The sequence below is a fragment of the Pleurodeles waltl genome, chromosome 3_1 (assembly GCF_031143425.1).
Source record: "Pleurodeles waltl isolate 20211129_DDA chromosome 3_1, aPleWal1.hap1.20221129, whole genome shotgun sequence".
Classification (NCBI taxonomy): domain Eukaryota; kingdom Metazoa; phylum Chordata; class Amphibia; order Caudata; family Salamandridae; genus Pleurodeles; species Pleurodeles waltl.
In genome coordinates this window covers 85,397,566-85,410,664 of record NC_090440.1, presented here as the reverse complement: position 1 = coordinate 85,410,664, position 13,099 = coordinate 85,397,566, and the positions used below count along the sequence as shown (strand labels likewise).

The following is a 13,099-nucleotide window of genomic DNA, read 5'->3' as shown; positions in this document are numbered from 1 at the left end:
TAGAAACCTCGCATCTGTTGCATTACACAATTGTTCATATTATAAACTACTTTCTCCGTGAGTGGATTTTATCCCATTAGACATGATCAGTGGTGTGGTTGAAGAGGAGAGGTTGCTTTCTAACTACTCATATGATCTATTTGTGTCTTTTATAGTGTATTGAAATCACCTCTTCACTACTTTTCTAGTAGAATAACATGAAATGGCTGAGCAGCCATGTATACCTCGAGTTCTTCCATCAGTTGTATTTGATGGATAGTCATCTAACATCTCCCCATTGACCTATTTTATCCAGAGTATTGAGCTTGTAATTAAATCCGTATGCTGTGGACTTAGACACTTGCTTCAGTGAGCAACCGGAACACTTTGAAGAGCTCAAGTTCCTGGGTACAATTAGCATTAGGTTATCAGTGGGTACAGTAAGAACCCCATCATGTGTCATTTGCAGTTTATTATTATAATTTTTTCTAGCTCATCTCGAAGAGCAGCCTTTGCTTCATGATATTATTATTGTTGTTGTTGTTATTATCATTATCATCTCTGAAACTCTGATTAGATGCCCCAGAAGTAGAAACTGCCAGGTTTTTAGGTGCTTACGAACACAAAGAGAACCTCTATGAGACGCATTTCCAAGGGAAGGGAATTCCAGTGAATTGCCGCCAGATGGCGTAAAGGGCAGCCACCCAACCTGGCTTTCCTAATTTGTGTGCTGCAAATCAAAGCTTGATGGGGAGAGTGCAGCACTCTACTGGGTTTGTAGAAAGCCACTTTGCCCCACAATATAGCAGTCCTGCCTTTTGGAGCGACTTATGCACCACCAGAGTAGTTTAAACCTGGTTGTTTTCTGCACTGGAACCAGTGCAGCAGATTGAGGCAGGCTGATAATGAGCTTCTTTTGGGACTATAACCGATCACTCTAGCGGCTTCATTCTGTATGAGGTGCAGGCAGCTAAATAGATAAACAGCCATCTATAGATATAAGGCATTGCTATAGTCTAATCTGCTCAGAATAAGAGCCTGGGTAACTGTCTTACACCAGACTAAGGGGATCCATCTGAATAACTATCAACATGCGTAAGAGACCAAAACACCTCCCTCACACTGAGTTTACCTGGTCTTGCATAGAAAGGGAGTTTTCTAATATGACTCCCAGATTCTAGGCCGCTCTCCAAGTTAATGGAGCTGTGCCAAGAGAAGGGGGGGAGGGGGGGATACCAGGGATTATTCCAAACTTTGTCCACTCCTCCAAATAGCAGATCTTCAGTTATTTCTGCATTCAGATTCAGGCAATTTGAACACCTCAACACTTCTGAGATCCCAAACAATTCTCACAAGTTCAAGGCTTTCTCTTGTTAGTGGAGATAAACTGGGTATCCTCCACATAAGAAAGTGTCTTGAATCCCCAAGACTTGACAGTATTCACCAGGGCGGTGACATAAACATTGAACAGAGTCGAGTTTAGGGATGATCCCTGTGGTAATCCACAGCTGGCCTGTGAGGGGGCGATTTTAGTGGCACCAAATAAACCAAATGAAATCTGTTGGACAATAATGCTCCAAACCATTGTAGCCTCATGAAGCCTGCAGACTAGCTGGAAGTGTGAGACAGTATCAAAGGCAGCAGACAGATCTAATAAGATCAGGGCAACAGCCTTGGCCAGATCTGCAGCTGATCTAATTCTGTCCACTACCACCAGCAAGGTAGGCTCCGTACAGTTGTTGGCTCTGAAGCTCGTTAAGATTTGCGGAGTATTTTTCCCTTGACATCCATTTTGCATGTCATTGAGCAATTAATAGAAATGATAATTATTGATAGTATTGTGCCGAATGATAGTTGAGATTTGAAGCGGGGAGTGCGTTTTAAATGTTTGCCACAAATTGGTAGTACTCTTTCAGCTGTGATGCACCTTTACATTGCTTTATTTCTATCTGCTGTAGTGAGATTACTAGTCTGTTCAGGCAACGTGAAGGCAAGACTGTGGTTGATAGTAAATTACTTCCATAGTAAAGCCTGTTGCTCCTTAGCAGCTCCTCCACATGCAGCACATATATGCTTTTTTAACTGTTTTTATTTGTTCTAGTTAGTAAGTCACAAGATACCACCTTCATCAGCTGTACATTTGTGTTGTGGAAACAAAGATTCACTTCCGATTGCAGGTTAGGGTAATCCATACATACAAGCAAATACATGTGTAATGTCATTTAAGTTACATAAATCCTTGATTCACTTCCCGTCCAAGGGGATGGGCAACTATTTCTGCTCACTCATGGCCCATGCATCAACACAATTATCCCCTGTCCCTAAGGATAATTCAAGGGATGCCTGGGCCTCCTAGTTTACACCATAGAACTCTCTCTAGGCCCTCCCCACCTTCTTGAATTTTGTAGGGGTGGCCCTGACTATATATTCCTACCTTTCTGCCTACATACAGTGGGGTCATGGCAGTTATCCACCACTCTTTGGTTGGGGTTAATTGGCTCCCCCATCTTTTATCTAAAGTTTGCTTCACCAAGATAAATCTCAGTGTGCAAAACAGCAGTTGTCCTAGGAAGATCTATGTCACTTGGTAGCCCCGGAATGTCAAAATGCATGGTTACTGGGACTGGCACCACCAGGATCACAGTGAGTTTGTAAATTACCTCTACCTAGTATGTTCTTAATCAAGGACATTCCCAGACTGTATTGAAAAGGAGCCCTACATTTCCGCTACCTTATGTAACTAGCATACTATATTCTGCCCATCTTGATAATAGGGTACTCTTGTTATAGTATACACTATGTAATACTTGCAGTTGAATGAGCCTCAGGCCTGCTTTGATTGCCACCTTGCGTGGGTGCATCAACTCTACCTCCAACTCTGTCTTACATGTGACCTACATCTGCCTCCCATTGAACTCTGAGGTTGCGCAGAATGTTCGTTCTATTATTTATGCGTGTGGGGTATATATTTGATTCTGCCTTACTAGTAATTTTAGCCAATCGTATTCCAATCTTGCTAGGGGCACTATCTTCCAAGACATCCACCCTATTAATTCTGCCTTTAGGTTGTGCTTCACCTGTAGAAACTTTAAAATCTGGGAGGGGTTCAGGTCATACTCTCCCTGTAAGTCTTGAAATGCCAACACATACATGCTTTTTAAACTAAAACTCAAATCCAGGAGGTAAAAGATTAGACACAAAAGCTTGATCTCTGATCTCCTAGTAGGACGATAGGAGTGAAGACCTCTCCTTATCCAGATTGCACTGAACAAGTGTAGGCAGTACTGTTCTTGGATTGGTAGCAATTTTGAAGTGTGAATCTGTTCTGGATTCACATGGTGTGCATTATTCCGCAATCTAGTGGTTGGGTCCAGAGTTATTCTGTATAGTAGTACTGCTCTGTGGGTGATCTTCCTTTTTTTTTTTTTTTTTTTTTGTGGCATTGACAGTATTACTATTTTGGTGTCTGATCTAGCCTCTCCTGACGTCATACGCCCTCCCCATAAGCCCTTTTTGTCCCTTTGTTGGGTTTGGAAGCATCGCTGAAGGCTCCTCAAGCATCCAGTGAAGGAGGATTTTGTTGAGAGTCCAGAGAAAACTTTGGAGTAGTTAACGAGTGTCTGCACACCGGAGGTATACCAGAAAATGTCCAGCCAGAGGGCCCCCCTTCCATGTGACATGCAAAACACAGGGCCTCATTACAAGGTTGGCGGGCCCAGCAGCCCAGCAGCCCACTAATCCCATGGAGAGGAGACTGCTGCTGAGCTGGCTGTCTCATCCTCAGCCCTATCACAAGGTTTCCACCGGTCAGCCCTGTGGAAACCATGCAGTGGTATTGGCCTCTGCTCTTCATGGAGCCGAAGCAATGTCGTCGCAGAGAGGGTGCCCCCCAACAACACCCCCCCCCCTCGGAATGCACATTGTCTGCCGTAGCAGACAATGCGCATTCTGAGAGTGCTAGGCTGGGGGCCCCCAGCACTGGTTTCCGCTAGCCTTTTCATGGGGAGGCTCCACCATGAAAAGGCTGGTGGAAACTGAAGTCGTGATCAGTACAGCAGTGCTGAATTCAGCGCCACCATGGCTGAGCATGACTTTGACCGCCGTCACCCCATCGGGAACTACGTTCCGGACGGTGACTTCAGTCCCATCGAGGGTGGCAACTAGGCGGTCGGACCAGCTGGCTTGTGGTGGTCCAACTGCCATAGCGAGTCTGGCGGTCATGAGACCGCCAGACTCAGTTAGGCCCACAGTTTCCGTTCTGCCCAAGAGGCCACCACAAGTTTGCGCGGAAGGATAACCACCAGGTGTGCAACCTCTGCCTCCTGATAGATTGCCAAAGTGATGACTGCAACACCTGTGCAGGTTTTAAACCCAAGATTCTGAAGTTGAGGGAGAAACAGACAGGCACACGTAGGGCCCGAAGGAATCTCTGTAGCTCAAAGACCTGAGATCGAGCGAGGAGAAAGATATTACTGAGGTGGCTGGAATGGTGAGATGAGGTTCATAGACGTCAAAAAGAAACATCGCATTTCGAAGGAGAACTGGTCGCAGGCGATGCTGGGGGAGAGGGGTGGAGACAGTCTTGTTCATCAGACTCAAAAACACCAACAGCTGCCTCAGCGGCAAAAAGTTCATCGACTGAGGGCATGCAGAAGCCTAAAGAACACCTTGGGTCCCATTCGAAGGACACCACAGGCAGTAGAGATTTGAAGAAAGCTACGGTGTTGAGGGATGACCGAAGTCAGAGAGCAAAAAAGCCGTCGAGTGTGACCTCGACAACTGAAAGCTCGACATCGACAAGGACACAGCTGCTCAAAGCCGAAGATTGCTCGGCCGATATCAAATGCAGGAAAAGGAGTCTCAAAGCCAAAATGGCTGCAATTCATCATCAGAAGAAGAAAGAGTTTGATGCTTACCTAAAAGCATTTTCAGAATCCCGCTGAAAGTTATGATGGAACAGACTGAAAGGGCGTCAAAGAACTCAAGCCCCCAACAACATCAGAACCTCTAGGGGAAGAGGAACAAGACCTCTTCAAGGAAGAGGAAAACCTGGAGTCACTGGGCATGTTCCAGGGCATATAGGGGTCTAATTACCTTGATACCCAGTGGCAAGACCTCGAAGCAGATGCCCCAGAAGAGGGGATAGACACTTATCCTTCGAGAGTCTCACCTCCAGACAACACCACCATGTGTAATCAGATTATCAAGAGGGCTGCTAGTAAGTACAAAGTACAGCTTGTGGTAGAAAAAAAACAAGTAAAATCTTTTACTGGAGACTTTACTACCATTTCAAAGTAAACGTTAATATTTTCCCATGCTTCTAAGTATAAAGGACCAAAGAAGAGAGGCCTTCAAAGAACCAGCAACATGCAGTTCTGTAACACAAAGGGCTGAAAAGAAATATAAACATTTGAACAAGGACTTGTCGTATACTAGAGGGACTCTATAAGCGGACTCTTATCGCAGCAACAGCAAGAAGGAGAGCTAATATTCCCACAACATCTGGCCTGCCTTCAGGCAAAGAGCAAGAAAGTGGACATGGTGGGAAAGGAAATGTGAAAGAGGAGCGGCTACTCAGTGACTCTTTACCAAGTTTAAAGCCCTGCTAAACAAGTATGCTTAGCAGTTTTGGAAGGAGATGGCAGAACTGATGAAGCATCATCCTGAGCAGTACCAGAGGAGAGCAGCATCCCTTGCAAAGGAGGGAAAAACTATTACCAATACCTCTCTTAAATCAGCACTAGATGCTGCAGATGCAGCAAGCAAGCGAATGATGACTGCAACCAGCCTAAGAAGACATGCTTGGTTAAGGGTATCTGGATTCAAGAGTGAGCTCCAAGCTAGTATAATTAACACCCCTTTTAATGGAGAACAACTCTTTGGCAGTGCTGTTGATGAAACACTACAACAGCTAAAAAAGGACAATGAATCAGCAAAATCAAGAAGAGGCTCCACACCTACAGAAGACCTGTAGAAAGGGGGAGGTTCCAGGGTGCAGTCTCACATGTAGGGCTGCAGAATTCAAGGCAAGCACCAACACCAGTGCAAAAATGGCAGCACCAGTCTACATCACAGCAACCCTTTTGGGGGTGAGCAAGAGGGTAGGCTGCAGTCACAAAGGGGAGTGGCAACACCATCCAGTAAGGGACTCAACACAACAGGGTCCCTACACATACACCCACACCTGTGAGTTAGAATAAAATACTTCTTTCAGGTGTTGGAGAAGATAACAGATAAATGGATACTAAATGTCCTGCAATCTCGCCTATTTCATTGAACTAATCAAGAAACTAAAGGGGCTGAAGAAAGTGGTCCATACAAAAGAGGAAAATATCAGAATTTTACAAGAATTGCTTCAGAAGGAGGCAGTAGAAAGATTGCCCGAAGACAAGATCAACCAGGGAAACTACTCAACATACTTATTACCAAAGCAAGATTGATCTCTTCGTCCACATCTAAATCTCCGATTCTTAAACAAATTCATAAAGAAACAAATTCAAAATGACAGCACTGCGGGATGTCATACCACAACTGCAAGGAGATTTTATGGCAACAATAGATCTAAAAGATGCATATCTCCACATTCCAGTGAGCCACAGGCACAACAAATTCTTGTGGTAAACGAAGAACACTATCAGTTCAAGGTGCCAGCATTCAGAATAAAGTCAGAACCCATAATGCTTGCAAAGTATCTGGCAGCAGTGGTGGCATATCTGAGAAGACAGAGAATACATGTATACCCTTATTTAGATGATTGGCTGGTAAAATCAAATTCCCAACACAAATGCAAAGAACACATAGACACAGTGATGGCAAAGATACCCAAGTTGGGATTTTTTCTGAACAAAGAAAAATCATCACCCAAACTGGTACAAGAAAAGCAGTTCCTGGGAGCAAGAATCAACTCAATAGTCAAAAGCATACCCTTGTGAGAAAAGGATAATGTCTTTATTTAAAGAAACATACCAGTACCATAAGAGTCAGTCTCTGACAGTGAGGACTGTGGGTGAAATGCTCAAACAATGGCCTCCTGCATACCATATGCAAGGCTACATGTGACAATCCAAGAATGAGTACACTCTCATGGTCACAAGCCACAGTGCGTTGGGAAGATCTAGTGTTTGCCGTGCAGGAAGTGATGAACTAGTAGGAACAGGACAAATAAAGCTATTGAAAAACTATTCTCAGAAACAACTCCCACAATAACCATCACCACAGGCACCTTCCATATGGTTTGGGAAGCTCATATGGAGAGACTCAAGATCATAGGTTATGGAGAGAACAGGAAGAAGTTTTGCCATTTAGTAGTTGGGTCCGGAATTTCTACTATTTCACTAATTTTGTTTTTTAGCCTTTTTTTTCTGTGTCAACTGAACTTTCACTTGGTGTCTCCTTGTGACGTCTTTGTACTTCCTCCGGATGTTCCCAACTTAGGTTGCCAGCTTCTGATTCTTTTTTTCTGCTGCTGGGTCTGGATGTTTGGTAGAGACGTCTCCAACTGAAGGAAGAACTTTGAAGAATTTACTGGAAAATGTGGATAAAAACTTTAACAAGTAAGAGAATTCGACATCGTCAACAAGGGTCGGAGGAAAAATTAAGGAAGAGGGAGCACGTATTTATTTTATGTACCTCGAAGGACTGCTGAGACTGCCCGCACAGGGGGCTCCCCGCGTGGCATAATGGAGAAGACACCATTCCACTTCTGAAGGAATTGCCATCTCAAATATGCTGTAAAAGACCAGCATCCAGTGTGCAGTCGTTGCCTTCCTGCCGACCACCGGAGTGAAGATTGTAACGCCTGCTCCATGTTTGCACTGAAGATGCTGAGTGTGAGAGAGAGGCAAAGGATGGCACATCACACCTTGCAAGGCCAAAAGACAACACAATCCCTTCAAGATTGGGAGGTCGTCGAGGAGGAGGTTCCAAAGAAGAGCCGAAAGGAGGTAAGAGCGCACCTAACCTTCGCAAAGGCACAAGTCAAAGAAATCAGACTCAAGGGTACAAAAGAGAGCCTTGGCGTCGAAACGCACGCTGTCTGCAGGCATGTCCCATGAAAGGGAGTCTCACAGAGCCCTCCAGGGGGTCCCCGGTGGAGAGACGAGCCTGAAAAAAAACATGTTTCGTTGAAAGACGCGAGGGCAATAGACGCTTCATTGTCGAAAGGCAATCGACAAACAAACGGGTCAGCAAAAATCTCAGAGTCAATATCTGCCTATGCTCCCAAGTATTCTGGATCAGGGCATGGAGGCGTTTAAAGAGCTAGCTACTTGTAGTGGAGTCACACCCAGGGTAGAGAAGGAATACAAGTTTTCTTTAAAAGATCCGACTTGAACAAAGAGTCCGGTACCAGCCGACTCAAGAAAAACTTCAACTGCAAGGAAAAGGGCGAATATCCCCTCTACATCATGGCCACCCCCAGCTAGAGAGTAAAAGAATGGAACCCATGTGTTGGAAGATGGAAAGAAGTGCAGTAAACCAATGGCGTATTGCCAATTCCAATGCCTTGCTTAGTAGACACACACACTAACTTTGGGAGTAAATAGGATAATTAATTAAACATCTCCCTGAGCAATATAAGAAGAGGGTAGCACATCTAGTGGCAAATGGAAAAACTATAGCTAATACATGCTTGAAATCTGCCCTGGATGCGGTGTACGCATCTAGTCGCCAGCTAATGATAGGGGTCACTTTAAGATGTCACTCATGGCTTAGAATTTCCAGTTTCAAACTGAAGATCCAAGCAAACATAATAAACACCCCTTTCAATGGACAACAGTTATTCTGAAACTTTGTTGATGAAACTCTGAGTCAACTAAAAAAGGACAACAAAACTGCAAAGTCATTGGGCGCATTGCAGCTTTGAGGGGGAATACGAAGGAGATCTTTCTCAGCAAGAAGACCAGCCTCTAGGGGTAGCTTCCAGTTGGGGAGTTCACTTCAAGGCTTCAACAATGGCACACAAACTACTCCCTCACAACAAGCCTGGCAATACAAGCAAACAAGAAGAAGTTCCTTCAGAGGAGCAGCCAGGGGAAGAGGACAACCAGCTAGAGGAGGTGCAACCCCTCCTTACAAATGACTGCAGTACAGCTATAACAACATTACTTCTACCATCTGTGTGGGAAAAAACTGCAAAAAAATAAGAGTACCATCAAAAAACCCTAGTAGGTGGAAGATTCCAAATTTTTCTCGAGGAGTGGAGGAAAATAACGTCAGACAAATGAGTTTTAAACACCATACAATTCGGGTATTACATCGAATTAATCAAATACCCACCATCAAAGTGTCCAAAGAAAAAGAACCATTCAAAGGAAGAAACAAATTCACTTCTCAAGGAGTTTGAAGAATTGTTACTAAAACAAGCAATAGAATCAAAAAACAACAAAGGAAATAATTTAACATACTTTCTAATAACAAAGGAAGACAGATCGCTACGCCCCATCATAGATCTCAGGTGATCAACAAGTATATAAAAACACAAAAGTTGAAGTTGACAACTCTTCAAGAAGTTATTCCACAATTGCAAGAGAGAGATTACATGCCAACTATAGATGTAAAGGATTCTTATTTGCATATTCCAATGAATGCAAAGCACAAGAAATACCTAGGATTATCAATTCAAAGTGCTGGCCTTCGGAATAAAATCAGCACCAAGAGTATTCACAAAGTGTCTAGCAGCAGTAGTGCACATCTCAGAAGAATGTGCATATATGTATATCCGTACCTTGACGACTGGTTAGTAAGAGCACACACTTACAAGAAATGCAACAAGACATTTTAATGGTAATGAGAACACTGTACACTCTAGCCTTCTTGTTAAACATGCAGAAGTTCTCTCCATAACCAAAACAGGAGAAGATATTCTTGGGAGCAAGTTTAAACTCAATTCAAGGGAAAGCATTTCCCAACCAGAAGAGAACTCTGGAGGAAACTGTCCTTTACTAGAAGGGGCAAGCTCTGACAGCGGGGACTGTGGGGATATTATTGGGAAGAATGGCTTCATGCATTCCCTTGGTCCCAAATGTGAGGCTTAAAAGGCCAATCCAGAGTGGCTCCAAAATCAGTGGTCACAAGCAACGGGGAGTTGGGAGGATGTAGTGGTTATCACGCAAAAAAGTTCAGGAAGAGAGAGCATGGTTCAGAGAATATTACATGAGGAAGGCCCTTTCAGCAACCAATTCCATCTAAGACATTAACCACGGACACCTCTCATATATGATGGGGAGCACATATGGGTTCCCTGAAAATAAGAGAATTCTGGAGGGGAGCAGGATGTAGTACAGCACATCAAAATCCTAGAATTAAAGACTGTTATACCAACTTTGAAAGTTTTCCAAAAAGATTGGAAAGACCATACTGATTCAGACAGACAATACAGCAGCAATGCTTTTCATCAACGAGCTGGGAGGGACTTGATCCCCACCTCTCAAGGTTAGCTCAGAAACTCTGGAGATAGGCAGTCCAGAGGAACATGGAGATTAAGCGATACATCTCACAGGGAAAAACAATGGCTCAGCGGAAAGGATGAGCAGACTGGCTTCATGCTCCCACGAATGGGAGCTCAGAGTGGTGCAGAAGATTTTTCGGAAGTGGGGCACACCAACAATAGATCCGTTCACAACACCTCAGAACACAAAATGGCAAACCTTTGCCTCCAGAGAACCACATCCTCAGTCTGTGGGGAATGCCCTTTCGATAGACTGGTCAGCGACATTTGCATACCCTTCTCCCTCAATTCCACTTTTACACAAGGTCATCAGCAAATGGAAGAGAAGTTGTATGACCTTGATATTAATTTGCACCGCAATGAGCAAGACAGACTTGGTACTCCGAGATAGTACAACTAGCTCAAGGAAGGTTTCAAAGACCATCAAGAAGTTGGGCCTATTATCAATGGAAAGGGGGACAGTATTGCACCCAAAAGTATTTAAAACTAACAACCTGGCTCCAGAAGACCTAGAATTCAGTCACATGAGGTTACCAGGAAAGACAATGGTTGTATTAAGAGAGGCAAGAAAACCAATAACACGATCAATGTTATATGACAAAATGGAAGAGATTTTCATGTTGGTGTGTTAACAATAAGTTGCTCAAGAAGATCACAAAGGAAAAGACAATTTAAAAAAATTTAACTCACCTTTTACAAGAGGGACTTGCATATTCATCATTAAAGGTTCATCTGGCAGCAATAGTGGCTTATACAAGATAACAGATTGGGAGAAGGTTTTTTCACAGCACCAGTGATAGAAAGCTTCTTAGAGGTTGCAAAGAGGATAGCACCGCCAAGAAGGGTGCCAGCACCCACATGGAACACAAATGTAGTTCTTTCACCACTCATAAAAGAACTCTTTGAGCCATTGCTCAATGCTACATTACAGGTGCTAACTTTAAAGACCGCTTTCTTGGTAGCTATTACTTCATTACGCAGGGTTAGTGAGTTGCAGGCACTCACAATACAAGAACTCTATTTTCAAATTCAGAAGGACAGAATTGTACTGAGAATAGATCCACAATTCATAATTCACCCCAAAGGTGGTCTCAGTCTCGCATTATTTAATCTATTCAAATTCCGAGTTTCTTTCTAAATTGCATATGCTGGACACAAAAGGCACCATTATGTACGACATTGAAAGAATGAAACATTTCAGAAAAACTCAGCAATTGTTTGTAGCTTTTTCAAAAAGCGGCTTGGGAAAACTAGTTTCAAAGATCACAATTGCAAGATGGATTGTGCAGTTAATTCAGTTATGTCACACTTATGGAGGTGAAACTTTAACAATTCTTCACACTGCAAAACTACACCTACAGGTAAGAAACTTTGTTCAACTTATCAGTGTACTAGAACCAAAGACAGTGTTCCTAACCTTAAAATCCTTTCAGAAATAGCAATGGAGAAAGCCATTATTAATTCAAACAGACAATCCAACAACAATGTTCTATGTCAACAAACAGGTTGTACTGTCAAAACTAGCACAAGAGATCTGGAGATGGGCCATCTAGAGACAGGTAAACATAACACACTTGCCAGGGAAGGACAATGTACCAGCTGACTGGCTAAGCAGGCAAGCATCTACTCCACACAAACGGGAACTCAACCAGACAGTACTGGGGAATACCAGAAATACATCTGTTTGCGACACTAAAGAACACAAAATGCCACTTCTTTACAACCAGGCACCCACACCAAATCCCCTGGGGAATTCCCTGTCAATAGTGGTCAGGGAGATTTGCTTACGCTTTCCCTCTAATCCCACCATTACACAAGGTAATCAACAAATGCAAGCAGTCACCAATGACACGGTTACTTATTGCCCCACAGTGGGCGAGACAAACCTGGTTGTCGGACTTAAAAGAAATGGACATCCAGGTTCTACAGGATCTTCTCCATTCAAGGGTGGATAGTTTTCCATCCAGAGCCCAAAACTCTTGAGGACATAGTGTGGACACCTCGGGAAGCAAGAAGTCTAACAAGAAAATGATATACAGCCAAGTAAGAAAGTTACTCAAGGTGGTGCCAAAAATTCGGCTTATTACAAGACAACAGGAAGGCCACAACAGTCTTATGATACCTTACACATCTGCTGGACAGCAAACTGAATTATGCTTCATTGAAAGTACATTTGGCAGCGATAGTGGCCCACACAAGAGGCGATATAAGGAGGAGTTTCTTCACAACCCCAGTTATCAAAAGATTCCTCGTGGTAGCAGAAAGATTAGCTCTTCCAAGAAAAGTACCAGCACCGACATGGAACTTAAATATAGTGTTAACACAACTAATGAAGAAACCTTTCGAACCACTTCACAAAGCGATCTTAAAAATCGTCACCTTAAAAATAGGTTTCCTTATCACAATGACATATCTGCGCAGCGTAAGTGAATTACAAGCACTCCCAATCGGAGCCATACATGCAAATACACAAAGACAGAATAGTCATGAGGACAGACCCTCATTTCTTACTGAATGTGATATTATTTTCTCATATAAATCGAGCATTTTAAAAAACAAGTTTCTTTCAAGAGCCAGACACTCCTGCGGAGCGAGCGCTATACGCACATTATTGCCCTTCTGGCAATTTAATATTATATGGAGAAAACTAGACCAATCAGGAGAGGAAAACAA

The 13,099-nt window shown here is 43.4% G+C and overlaps 1 protein-coding gene across 14 annotated transcripts in view; it reads left to right on the top strand.

The window, feature by feature from the left end:
- Nucleotides 1-13,099, top strand: part of PPFIA1 (PTPRF interacting protein alpha 1) — a 540,698-nt gene that overhangs the window by 265,543 nt on the left and 262,056 nt on the right. The gene's annotated exons all lie outside the window — the stretch shown is intronic.